A 14,689-nucleotide genomic window follows, 5' to 3' on the forward strand; every position below is an offset into this window, starting at 1 on the left:
AGCATCAGCTGCTGCTGGCATGAGTTTTGTCACTCAGACAGCATAGAAGCTACACTGCATTTAAAACTTTGCTAGTATCATCTATTTCCCCATCATGGGTTCTGGTTATCGCCAGATAACAAAGCTCCATATTTGTAAAACCAGCATAGACAGTCACTCATCCGAAGATACTTAAGGAAGCCCCCAGGAGTCAATGCAGTCTGCTGCCAGTTCAGCAGACAGTGGCCCAGTGGCCTCTTCCTCCCCGCACTAGGGGTGCCAAGAGGCCTCAAGATGACCACTGCCCCCCAAGCCTTCCTTAGCCAGAGGGCATCCAGCCATGTCCGAAGACATGCTCAGCCTGACGTGGGGCGGTGGTCTGCAGGACGGGCCACAGGCGTCCACCCTGAGACTCTCCTTAGTAGAGACATGATTCAAGAAGCAGGAATGAGTGGCCATGCCCGGACCACCTCGGATGCATTCTCCTCCGTGGATTATTAAATTAAGTGCATATTTCACTGAAAACGATTATCTCCTCGCTGGTTTCAGAGGATGTATTTAGCAGAAGTATTTCAATTCTGTTGTCATTTAAAACGAAAAATCAAAACATCATTTGTGATGTCCAGGTTCTTTCTTCTGCAGAAATACACACTATGGTGTGTTACCATCATGTCTCCACCATTTGCGTCTTAGATGTACTTGTAGGTATGTTTATTTGGTTTTCGACGGCGTTTTTCGCTTAAAGATCAGGATCACATGTCTAATCTCAAAGGGTAGGATACTCCCAGATGGGATGTGAATTTGGCAAACGTTCCAACTAGTTTAACATCAACAAGTGGCTTCCAGGGGGGGAATGAGGGCAATTCAAAATTTTATACTTTGCAAAAGATAGCTTTTTTTTTTCTTTTTGCATTCCCCGTATTGCTAGGAACAAACTATTTTCTTATTTGAAAAAAAACAAAACAAAAACCCGCCCTGCCTTTTTATGGGAAAACTTGTTCGGCTCCGTGTATATGATTCCACATGAAAGTAGTTTTGTCTTCATTTGTGGCTGCCTGATTACAAAGACAAGATCTTTAATTAAAATTGGTTTGGTTATGTGTATTTCTTTCAAAGAAAACCATCGAAATAGCATTTGTGACTCATTACCTTCTTAACAGAGATCTATCCTATCTGCCTCGTTATTTAGCCTGTTTTCGATAGAGATGCTGACCTTGAACGACGGGGGATGTGCCAACAGGGAGCTCTATCGCACCCTGAAGTTGTCTTTCTGGGTCTGTGACCTGGACCTGGGGAGTGGGTTTGGTCTGACAATGTGTCGAGGGCATGTAAACCTCTGGGGCTTGACTGAGTTCAGGAGGGCAGGGCGGGTGGGCTGGGGCTTTTGCATACCAGTGGCATCTTCCCGGTGGGTCCTGGGCTGATGCGCTCAGGAATGCCCCGCTCGACTTGGCTGGAAGGGAAGGGAAGGGAAGGCAGGAGCTGATTTTCTCATCATCCCCACATGCCCAGGGTGGATTTGGGATCACATGGCTTTCGGGAACCGTTTCCAGCCGAGGAACGAGACTGCCTAGATCCGAAAGGCTGTCTAACATGTTAGCGAAATTAGTGCTTAGCAATATTTTTGAGAATTCTGTGGTTTGGGCATTTTATGTTTTTTCCTCTGCCAAAACAAGCTTGCTAACTTCTTTGCTTCTCTCTTTGCCGCAGAGAAAAGCAAAGGGACTCTAAATCATTTGCACATTTCATGTTGACGGCGTCCTGCACTAGCACGCTGGATGGGAAGTGAGGCTTCAGCTTGGCCTTTAATAACTGGGTGGCCCAGGTCCACCCCCTCTCCGGCGCTCCCCACCTGACGCCAGCAGCAGGTGCTCTTCCCTGCCCTGCCCCGTGGACCTAGTGCGTTTCAAAGTTGTATGGGGTGAACGTGAATGTCTGGCTTTTCCAAGCGTGCCTGGGATTTTCCTGTTCTGCCTCCTCTTTAACCCAGGAAAGACTAGCCAGGTTCCAATTCCTTGGGCGAGTAATGATGACAAGAGCTAATACTTAATGAGCCCATGCTGTGCACCAGGTCCTTGTCGGAATGCTTTCTGTTCCCTGATAGGTTTAACTCTCCTAATAGCCTGAAACCAGGTTGCTGGGATTACATCCTAGCTCTACTGAGCTGTGTGACCTTGGGCAAAAAACTTAACCCCTCTGCGCCTCAGGAAGACCCACGGAGAAAGTAGCGTGACCGGTCAGGTAAAAGGGATTAAAGACGCAGTGCTCTTCAGAGGACAAGCAACCCCTCTACATGACAGCTGTTACCATCCCAGTGTCCCACAGCCGAGAACCACCAATGGCACCCAGCAAACTGGCGGCAGAGCTGGAGCCAGGCTTTTGATCACTAGACTATAGTGCCCAGGACAGAAGCAGAAGCTGCACAATGCCATCGCCGGTTTCAGGGTGTTTGCATAAAAGGACTTCTTACACAAACATTGTTCACTGGCTGCTGGGGGGGTAGCTTCACGCACCGGAAGGGGTGGGGTGGGGGGGGCGAAGGCAGAGCCTCCTGGAGGGGAAGGTCCACATCTTTGAGAGAAGGAAGTGCTAAATGTGGGGTGCTTACAGTCCCCCACCTCACCTCTGGAGGAGACAGGGAGCTCTGTTTGCCTGCCCACTTCCTGGGCAGGTGTATGGTGAGCGGACCAAGGGGCAGTGAGGAAGCTGGAAGCAGGACAGAGAGGCAGTGCTGTGACAGGCGGTGACTGTAACCAGCCAAATGTCCCTCAGTGGGGCTGGTGACACAAGCTGTACTGGAGTACAACGCAGCTGTCACAAGGAAGCGGTCATGGACTGACATGAAAGCAGCACCAAGATCTATCATCCTGGCAACATCAAATCGCGATAGAGCGTAGGGAGAAAAATATCACATATATTTGCATTTCCTTTTATGTGCATAAAGAAACTCTGGAAGAATAAGAGTGGTTATCTATGCAGGGGGTCTCCCAGGGGGATGAGGTGCTGAAACTGGACAGATGGGCCACAGAGATGAGAGTAAGCCATATATATGTATATGTACATACATATACACACACACATGTATATACATATATACACACATATAAATATATACATACTGTGTCAATATTTATATATACAGTATTTATGCTGTATATATATTTACGTATGGTATATATATATACATGGTATAGACATACATGTATATATTATATATTGTATATATAGTGATTAATAAATATATATAAATCTAAGTGAATAGGTAAATGTCTATGCATTTAAGGACAGAGCTTCAAAATATCATTAAGCAAAATTATACAGTAAATAAAAAAGGCAAAACCAAAAAATCCACGGTCATAATTGGGGATTTTAAAACCCATTCTCAATAACAGAAAGAATGAGTAGACAAAAGAAACCAGTAAAAATATAAAAGCTCTGAACCACCTTGACCTAATTGAATGTATAGAATATTCACTCAACAGCTGTAGAATGTGGACTCTTTTTGAGAGGACATGAAATATTCACCAGGACAGACCACAGGCTGGACCATGAAACACGCTGCCATCCATTGTAGGGGACAGACACACAGAATGTACCCTCCGACCACAGTGGAATTAAATGAGAAACAAACACAATGAGATGTCTGGAAAAAATCCCCCAATACTTGGAAATTAAGGAACACACTTCTAAAGAAGCCATGTGTCACAGAACAAATCACAGGGGAAATTATGAAATATTTTGTAATGAATGACGTTGAAAGCAAAGCATACTATGATTTGCAGCACTCAGCTAAAGTGATCCTTAGAGAGAAAGGTATAGGTTTGATGCCTATGTTTGTTGGTAAAGAAGGAAAGTTTGAAGTTAGTGGTCTAAACAACCAAGTTAGAAAGCTACAAAAAGAAGAATAAGTAAGTAAAAGGATGTAAGTAAAAGTAAGCAGACTGAAATAATAAAGAGCAGACATCAAGGAAATAAAAATATTTCAGTAACAGAAAAAAATTAAAAGGCAAAAGTTGTTTCTTTGAAAAGATTAATACAACTGATAAGCCTCTAAGTCAAGTGATCAAGCAAAAAATAGAGAAAACACAAACTGTCAATATCAATAATTATTATTAATTCAGTGGGGGAAAGGATGATCCTTTTAACAAATGCTGCTGGAACAACTAGATATCCTTAGGGAGAAGAAATGAACTTGACACCTCTCTGACACCACACACAAAAATGTGAGATGAATCGTATACCTAAACATAGCCAAGATGCATAGATAAAATACAATTTATTAGAGAGAACGCAAAAAGCACTAACTGAATTAAAAATTGCTAAGCTGCACTTCACCAAAATTTAAAACCTTTGCTCTTTAAGAGACACCATTAAGAAAATGAATAGGGAAGCTACAGATTGTGAGAAAACACTTGCAAAACATATGTCTAATGAAGGATCACATCCAGAATACAGGCACTCCTACAACTCAGTAATAAGAAAAGATAATTCAATGTTTAGGATGCACGAACTATTTGAACAGACACTTCATAGAAGAAGATATACAAATGGCCATTTATCACATGAAAGGATGCTCGACGTCATTAGCCATCAGCAATGCAAATCAATACCATAGTGAGAGAGAGCACTGCACACGCCAGAAGGGCTAAAATTCCATCCACAGACACCACCAAATACAACCACTTTGGAAACCAGCTTGGTAGTGTCTTATTGAGTAGGACATAAGTCTACCTTTCAACCCAGCCATTCCATTCCTGAACATTTACCCAAAATAATTGAAAACAGATGTCCCTAAAAGGGCAAGTATGCAAATTTTTATAGCAGCTTTATTCACAATAGCCAAGAAGTGGAAGCAAGCCAAGTGACTCAACAGGTGAATGGACACACACATTATAGTTTATTTAAGTAATGGAATGAGAGGCCATTAAAAAAAAAACCAAAAACCTTCCTGATGCACACACAGCATGAAGGATGAAGCTCAAGAGTGAGCTGACAAAAGGCAGCTGGACACACAGTGCGTGCTCTGGGATTCCATTACACGGAGTTCAAGGACAGAAAAGACTACCATGCTGATGGGAATCAAGAGCCCTGGCCAAAGGCTTCCCTGGTGGTGCAGTGGTTAAGAATCCGCCTGCCAATGCAGGGGACACGGTTTGAGACCTGGTCACGGAAGATCCCACATGCCGCGGAGCAACTAAGCCCGTGAGCCACAGCTACTGAGCCTGCGAGCCACAGCTACTACTGAAGCTCCCATGCCTGGAGCCCGTGCTCCGCAGCGAGAGAAGCCACCGCAATGAGAAGTTCGTGCACTGGCAATGAAGAGTAGCCCCCACTCGCCGCAACTAGAGAAAGCCCGTGCGCAGCAACAGAGACCCAATGCAGCCCAAAATAAATAAATAAATTTACTAAAAAAAAAAAAAAAAGAAAAAGAACCCTGGCCAAAATCCTTTGCACCTGGCGACCAGAAGTTAAGGACCAGAGATGCAGATGGGAGGGATGTGGATGTGGCTGTAAAAGGGCAACAGGAGATACTTATGGTGATGGAATTGTTCTGTATCTTGACTGTGGTAGATACACAACCATACACAGGTGATAAAATTGAACAGAACTACATACACACACACACACACACGTAAAACTGCAGAAATCTGAATTAGACTGGAGGATTATGTTAATGTCAATATCCTGATTGTGATATTGTGATATTGCTTTTCAAGGTGTTGCCATTGGGGGAAACTAGGTGAAGGGTACATGAGATTTCTCTGTATTGTTCATTACAAATGCATGTGGATCTACAAAAAGCTTAAATCTATAAAACCACAACTACTTGGTCCCTCTTCATCCCCTTCTCTCCTGCTAACTGGAATGTAGGTGTGATGGCTGGAATTGAAGCAGCCATTTTGGGCTATCGACTGGACCTTCGGAATGGAGGTTGCTCACATTACAGCAACAAGATGGGAGGGGCCTGGTCCCTGAGGACTACATGGAGAAAAGCGTACTGGCCAGACTGTCTCCCAGGATTTTCATGAAAGAGAAACTTTTTTTTTTTTTTTGCGGTACACAGGCCTCTCACTGCTGTGGCCTTTCCCGTTGCAGAGCACAGGCTCCGGACGCACAGGCTCAGTGGCCATGGCTCACGGGCCCAGCCGCTCCGTGGCATGTGGGATCTTCCCAGACCGGGGCACGAACCCATGTCCCCTGCATCGGGAGGCGGACTCTCACCACTGCACCACCAGGGAAGCTCTGATCATTTTTAATGATAAAAATAGAGGTGGATCAAAGAGCAGGGACCCTCACGTCTCCAGCTATAAAACCTTGGCTTTGACGAGTGTGTCCCGCAAGGAGGAACACGCTGGCCCAGTCCATCCAGATCGACCCGGGGCCGGTGCGGTCACCCTGGAGAAGGGTGGCGGGAGTCCCCGCAGCTTCTCTCCCTGATCTCCCCGCTGGCACCACCACCGGGAAGCAGCTGCCAGCCCCAGCGCCGAGGTGGGCAGGCAGTGCTGTCGCCCAGTCCTCTCTGGGCACCATTTTGTAGGTGAAAATAAAGCAGCACTTTTATCCAAGTAGAGCAGCATAATCATCAGATGCACATGAAATCACTTAAACTCTGGGAGCCCGCAACCCCCTCGGCTTAATTACACAGCAGGGCCGTGTTCTGCTGAAAGCAATTACATCTGAGGTCCCCGGCACGGGCACACGCACACCGCGCCGTGCTCTCCGCGAGCCCAGCCGAGGTCCACGCCCACCCTCCCTCTCTGAGACGCCTTTTGCAGGATGGAGACATTTGTGAATTAGCTATTTGTTCAGGTGGGTCAATACTCCAAGGGCCCAAAGGACAGAGCGCGAAGTTTCTTTCCCTCCCGTCCTTTCTCCGAGGCACCAAGCTCCCCGCACGTAACGGGGCCGTCCATCTCTTTCGTATCCTTCCGAAAGTGCTGACACCATAAATCCATCCATCCAAATGGAGCCTTTCTTCCAGAAGGAAATCGCTCTTCAGACAGCGGGATCTGTGAGCCTCCTATATCATCTCTGTTGGAGTAAACAGCCAGCCACTTCTCTCCTGGACAAACAAGTTTGCCGCCGTCAGGAGGGCTCCCTGTTGGAAATCAAATAAAGGGTCTGATTCCAGAAGAGGGCTGGTTCCAGGTACCGCTCGGTGAGCCGGGGCTGCTGTGCCCAGAGCTGGCTGAAGAGAGGGTATGCGGTCCCCACCCCCTGCCCCAGATCACAGCCGTGAAAGGCCCCTTTGTGACAGGGAGGGGTCAGACCCCAGTCACAATGCTCTCTTGTCAGAAGGGCCTCCTGGAGCTGCCACGAGGCGGGCAGCTCTACGGAGCAGGGCAGAAGGAAGGCAGCGATTTTGTGGTGGTTTCCGTGGCCCGCTGGACCCCGTGGAGGCACTCACGTTTCCGGGCCTGGCTGGATCATGGGCGCCTTACGCAGGCACACCAGGCCAGGATGCAGGGCACGGGGATGTCACCCTCCCTGAGACATGCCAGCCCCAAGGTCGGGGAACGCTGGGCGGCTGGATGGGGCCGTGCCCGCCACTCTTCACTGGCCAGAGAAAGCAGGGCTTCCCGGGAGGATGTGAGAGCCAGGATGAAATTCAAATCTGCAGTTCCAGGCGACTCCCGCCTTCCTGTTATTCTAAAACTAAGTGCTTCACACATTTGGGAAGTATTATTAAATATGGATCTGTTGGATGGTCTGTGGTCGGGGCTAATTTCTTCCAGTTTGCAGAGCGTCTAGTTACCAGACCCCTCAAGAGGACCTGTCAGAAGTGTTTTGCCTGTGCAAACGCTGCTTGCAAACACTCAAGCTGGCTCCGCGGCCGTGCAGCCCCGAGTCGGGAACGCGCAGGGCTCGAGGCTCCAGAATTCCTCCCCAGGTCCCACTTCTCTCCTTGGTGCCTGTGAACGTGAAACCCTAAGCGATCGCTGAAAACCTAACGGAGCGATTATTTTTGTTCGCTCCAGTGGGATGAGAGTTTGGGATTTTAGGTTGTTATAGGGTTACCCCCAAAGGCAAATCTATAATTGATTTAAAAAAAAAAAAAGACCTGGCATTTAAAAAATTCTTTTCATGTTTCTCCAAAGCGTTTGACAGACACAAATTCTCGAAACATTCCAGAGAAGGTGGGGGGGGGGATTAAGTCCTGCTTTGGATAAGGAGGTGCATCCTCAAGAGACAAATGAAGTTTGTGTTTGTCCAGAGAGGAACTTTGGGTTGGGGCTGAGACTCCCAGATGTGTGTCCTGCCCCCAGCTGTCACCTCCCCAGTCTGACAAATGGACAGAGAGTGACATCCTAGGATGGCACATGCTATAGGCTCAGGAGAATGTATTCTGGAGCCAGAGAATCTGGGTTTGAATCCTGATTCCTCCATGTATTAGCCACATCACCCTGAGCAGGTAACTTAGCCTTTGGGGGCCTCAGTTTCCTCATCTGTAAAGTGGGTGTAATCACAGCATCTAGCTGTATAGTTAAAGGAGTTAATACTTGTAAAGTGGTTAAAGCCTCCTGGTGCATAAAATAAGTGCTCAGGAAGCATTGCTATGGTTATCCTCGCTTCCTGCATCTGTGTGATGGCCCCACCACCAACCCATGGGCAGGGTCCACCTTTAATGAGAAGGCTGTCCACATGTCAACTTGCCTGGTGGCAGAAAGGCCAGCAAATGGTGGAGACTCGGATCTTTTTTTGGGTCAAATTGACAAACTCGGACATGGAGAATGATTGGCTAAAACCTCAATGTTTCAGCCAATCCCTTAAGATAATTCTGACTGGATGGGCTGAGCAAATGGAACCAACAGAAGATACTGGCAGAGCTGCTCACAGCCCTGCCTGGTCCCCAGAGCCCGGGGTCTGCAGGGAAAGAGGGACCCAGCCAAGCACAGTGTGATCCGCCCCTGCAATGGTCTGGTTTACGTGTGGACTTGGCCAGGCTGTAGCACCCAGTTATTCAACCAAACACGCATCTAGGTGTTGCTCCAAAGGTGTCTGGGAGATGTGGACAGAATCCAGAGTCAGTTGGCTTTAAGTAAAAGAGGAGACCCTGGATCACGTGGGTGGGCCTCATCCAATCAGGTGACGGCCTTAAGAGCAAAACTGAGGTTCCCCAGAGAAGAAGAAATTCTGCCTCAAGACAGCAGCACCAGCTCCTGTCTGAGTTTGCGGCCTGCCCTACAGGTTCCAGACTTGCCGGTCTCTGCAATGGCGTGAGCCAATTCCCTGAAGCAAATCTCTTTATATATCCCATATGTATAAAGTATCTCTCCTACATATTTATCCGATTGGTTCTGCTGCTCTGGAGACCCCTGCCTGCGGGGTGGGGGCAGGAGGACCCTCCCGTCACTACTGTGTCACTGTAACAGTTGTAGCCACAGCTACGTCCTGAGTGCTGGACACAGGGCTGATGGACTCCAAGGACCTTATTTACGCCAACCAGCCACCTTCTTTGTTTCTGGAGATTTCCAAGTGAGGGACTGGGCCATCAGACGATGCGGGAGGGAGGGCGACGCAAGAGGGAAGAGGTGTGGGGACATATGTATATGTATAACTGAGTCACTTTGTTATGAAGCAGAAACTAACACACCATTGTGAAGCAATTATACTCCAATAAAGATGTAAAAAATAATAATAAAAATAAATAAATAAAATGTTAAGGACGTTTCTAAATTTCTTTCCCTAGAGAGTTTAGCGATTGACACTCCCACCGTTAACATATGTAATCCAATGGGTAAAAAATGTTAACTTGTTTTTTCTTTTGTAATTGTAGTAAAACACACATACCATAAAATGTACTGTCTTAACCAGTTTTAAGTGTACAGTTCAGGAGTATTAAGCACGTTCACATTCTTGTGAAACAGATCTCCTTAACTTTTTCGTCTTTCCAAACTGAAACCCCACTGAACTCCCATCTCCCCTGCCCCGGCTCCTGGCACCCACCATGGTACTTTCCATCTCTGTGAATGTGATACTCTAGGGACCTCGTGTAAGTGGAATCCTACAGTATTTGCCCTTTTGTGACTGGCATATTTCACTTAGCGTAATGTCCTCGAGCTTCATCTATGTTGTAGCACGTGTGAGAATCTCCTTCCTCTTTACGGCTGAATAATACCCCATTGTTGGGATGGACAACATTTGTTTATCCATCCATCCGCTGATGAACACCGGGGCTGCTTCCACCTCTTGGCTACTGTGAATAGTGCTGCTATAAACATGGGTGTGCAAAACACTGCCATCAAGTCTTTTGGGAATATATCCAGAGGTGGGGCTCATTGCATTTTTTTTTTTTTTGCATTTCCCCAAGAGTCCTAGTGAGGCTGGACCCACTTTCATATTATTTTTGGGCAATCCACACTGTGTTTAACACGATAGTTATGCATTTTATTGTTGCACCTGTGTCTGTCTAGCCACGATATCACACACTGATTGGCCATGGAGAAGATGTCTGGCAAATTCTGGCACAGGGCCCGGCCCCTGGAAGGGACTCAATAAATGGCTCTTATTTGTTATTTGCTGAATGAATGAATGAAGGGGTGAGCTGGAATAGGAAGACAAAGGAAAAGCTCCATCTCTCACAAAGGGCAACTTCATTTTCCATTGTCACTGAGCCTCAGAGACAATAGGATGGAGGGTGTTTGGTTTTGGGATCTGGCAGGAAGCTCCAAAACAAACAATGCAAGTGGGACACTGCCAAGGAAAGGAGGTAGCCTCATCTTCCTGTGGACAGTAACGTCACTGAACCTGCTGGGCTGCATAACATCCTAAAGAAGAACTGCACTGGGAGCTGCCTGCAGGCCCCCAAAGGCCTTGGATAAGCTACTCTGGAAGAGTGTCTGCAGCCCATTTTGCAGAGGGCTGTTGGCCAGAAGCTCCTGCAGCTTCTCAACTAACAATAACGCACGGGGAAATGCCTAGGGCAGTGCCTGGCATCTAAGTGTACAATCAATGCACTTACCCTCACACTCACAGGCTGGGAGTGGGTCAACATCTCAAAGGACAGAGCTGGACCCTTGCCACGCTGGGGGTGTCAGCCAGTGCACACGGAGCAAAGCTAAGCCAGCGATGGCCCATAGCTGCTGTGCCCAAGGATTCAGGACACCATAAAGATCTAGGACTTTCCCAGGCAAAGACCCATCAGCCTTCCTCCAGCAATTCCCAGGCAGCCGAAGAGTCAGGAAAAGCTGAGCCTGTCCCCAGAATGCCAGTCCCCTCCTTTGCAGAGACGGTCACTGGCAACCAGTATCTCATTTCCCTCTTCTTTCATGGTAATCGAATTTTCCACCCAGCAAATGGCCACCTCCAATAAAGAATACACTTCCAGGCTACCTTGCAGCTAGCTGTGGTCACATGACCAGGTGCTGGCCAATGGGATGCGAGTGTGCATACCTTCCTGGGGCTGTAGTCCAAACAGTGAACAAGCAGTAGAGACAGTCCCTGAGAAATCAAAACACACACTGACCAAAAGGAACCCCCCGGGCCGTGCCCGTGTACACCAACCTCAACACCAGCTCTGGGCGTGCTCTCCCCTCGACTCTGCCCTTGCGTCCTTCCCCTGCCCAGAAGCAGACTTGCTCGTGGGGAGAGTCATGCATATGCAGGCAGCAGCCTATGGTTGGCAGACACACCAGAAAGACAGCAATTCTGGTCCCCTGACACTGTGGACCAACCTCTCAGTCCCACGTGCTGTGTGGGACACCGCCCATGGGCGAGAATTACATTCTCCCTTGTTTAGACACACGTCATCTGGACCTTTATCGCAGCAACCGAGCCCACACCCGAGAACACATCTTCCATCCTCTCCTCCCCCGTCCATGCTCCAGGTTTGCTTTCTGAGCAAATGAAGTGGGACAGTTTCTTGCTACAAGTGCCACTACCTCGGTGCAGGTGAGGGTCTTTGAACGGTTACTGCTGGTTGGTGGTGGCCCCAAAAAAGAAATGTCCGTGTCGTAACCTCTGAAACCTGGGAAGGTGACCTCAGTTGGAGAAAGGGTCTTTGAACGTGTAGGTTAAGAATCTTGAGATGGGGACTTCCCTGCTGGCACAGTAGTTAAGAATCCTCCTGCCAATGCAGGGGACACGGGTTCGAGCCCTGGTCCGGGAAGATCCCACACGCCGCAGAGCAACTGAGCCCGTGCGCCACAACTATTGAGCCTGCGCTCTAGAGCCCCCAAGCCACAACTACTGAGCCCGTGCGCCACAACTACTGAAGCCTGCGCTCTAGAGCCCGTGCTCCGCAACAAGAGAAGCCACCGCAATGAGAAGCCCGCGCACCGCAACTAAGAGTAGCCCCCGCTCGCTGCAACTAGAGAAAGCCCGTGCACAGCAACGAAGACCCAATGCAGCCAAAAATAAATAAATAAATAGATAAATTTATTTTTAAAAAGAAAGAAAAAAAAAAGAATCTTAAGATGAGATCACCGTGGATGCGGGTAGGCCCTAAATCCTGTGACAGTGTCCTTATAAGAGACAAAAGTGTCCTTATCGGAGACAGAGAGGAGAGCGGAGGCCACATGTGGACAGAGGCAGGGACTTGGCCATCAGCCAGAAGCCAAGGACGCCTGGAGCCACCAGGATCCGGAAGAGGCGGGGTGGACCCTCCCCCCCCAGAGCCTGTGGAGGGAGCACGGCCCGCTGACACCCTGATTGCAGACCTCTGGCCTTCGCTAGAATAATTTCTGTTGTTTTAAGTCATCCTGTTTGTGGTCATTTGTTTCAGGGCCCACAGGACACTCAGACACTGTGGCTACCACTTTTCTCAGCCACCTCGGAGGTCTCGTCTCCTTTCTGCTGAGGATGTGTGGTTCCATGTAAAAAGCATGGGGTGAGCGACCCAGGGTCGTTGTGACCAGACCCAAAGTTCTCAGACCCTGTTTCTCCAACTGCATCTACCACCCCGTAGCCCGTAGGGGTCGACCCTGAGAACCCTGGTCCCACGCCAGGTGGGCTCTTCACTCTTCCCCCGCTTGCCCTCGGGTGTGGGCAGGGAGCCCCGCTACCTGGGCTCAGGTGACCCCACAGCCTGCCTCGGGGGTCTTACCTCTTGAAGTGTAAGAGCAGTGATTAGAACGGGTGCCGCAGACCCCAGGGGCCTGTTTGGGAAGTGGAGGCCTTTCTCTCTACATTCCCACCACGACAGGCTAATCCTCCCTGGGGTGAGCTGATGCCTCTCGAGGAAGGGCACAAGGGGTCAGGCTTCAACACACATTCAGTTCCGAGCCACGTAAAGCTGCTACGAGAGAGACCCCAGCACAGCGGCTGCAACAAACAGAGCTTTCCGGCCCCATGCACATACGCTTGAAATAAAAGTCCACGTGAGATAGCTCAGGGTGGCAGGTGGTGTGGAACTCGCAGGGCTCTCGGACCAGGCCCTTTATGCCTCTGCTCTGTGCCCCTTTGCACACCAACCCCTCTGTCACAAGAAGGCCGATGAAGCTGAGGAGAGCAGTGTCAGCTTACCCTGTGCCTGCATTTCACACATCCTGCTCCCTCAATCCTCATAACCCCTCAGAGTTGGCCCCGTTTTATAAAGGGGAAAACAGGCACAGGGTGGGGGTGGCATAACTTGCCCACAGTCACACAACTAGTAAGTGGCGGAGCAGGGGTTTTCACCCAGTCTGTCTCCAGAATCTGAGCTCTTGACTACGATGTGAATCACATGGACCACCCCGCTGTGTATCTTGGCTGGGCTTCTTAGGAAGCTTCTCCTCCCTTATAAAAGCAAAGTGTCTTTTCCACTTGCTCCCTTCTTTCTTCTTTGGCATGTGGGAGGAAGGATGTGATGTTTGAGCTATGGCAGCCATCTTATAACCATGAGGTGAGAAGGCAAGCACCAATGTGCAGAAGACAGCAGAGCGCAAGGATGGAGAAATCTGGGTCCTCAATGACAGAGGACAGCACTGAGACACCACCTCTGACCTGGCCCACCCACCAGCAGGTGCTTCACCTGAGAAACGTACATGTCCTCATTGCTGAAGCCAGTTTTTCTGTGACGTACAGCCAAGTGCATCCTAAATGGAGTGACAGTGTGTGGGGGCTGTGGGGGAGAAGGGGGTTAGCTAATGGAAGGGCATGTAAGGAATTTAAGGAACAGCACACTACAAGGCCTTGGGAAGGGACAACCTAGGGCCGTACTGGGGACAATCAAGATGCTTCCTCCAGTGAAGACTCAACTCCTGAAACCCGTGTTCTAACCTTGAGGGCAGCAGAGTCACCTGGAGGGCCTGTTATGATACAGAGTTGCAGATTCAGTAGGTTAGGCTCTGGGGGTGGCTTGCTGTTTCCGAGCTGTGTGACTCTCTGAGCCTCAGTTTCCTCTCGAAAAAACGGAGGATGAATGAAACACCTTTTGAAACACAAGCCTCTTAGCACAGTGCCACAGTGCTACATGGTGAGAGCCCAATAAAATTGGGTGGCTATTTCTGAGTGTTTGTTTGCGGCCTAACAGACCCAGCTGTCCAGAACTAGGTTGTCCAGACTGGCCATTAGGGGCATTGTGAGGATAAAGACTCAGTGTCACAGGAATGAGGTGCAGTCGCAAGACGGGCAGTCTGCTGCCATCAAAGGATTATGAAAACTCCACTCCACTGCCATGTGTGCTCTTCCAGGGACCTCTGCCCTGGGACCACCTGTGCTGGCTCTGGGCAAAGATGGCAGTTGTTTTCATAGCTACCTGATTACAACACCTGACTTTTAAAAAAATATT

This window comes from Mesoplodon densirostris, chromosome 19, assembly GCF_025265405.1.
Source record: "Mesoplodon densirostris isolate mMesDen1 chromosome 19, mMesDen1 primary haplotype, whole genome shotgun sequence".
In the NCBI taxonomy this organism is placed as follows: domain Eukaryota; kingdom Metazoa; phylum Chordata; class Mammalia; order Artiodactyla; family Ziphiidae; genus Mesoplodon; species Mesoplodon densirostris.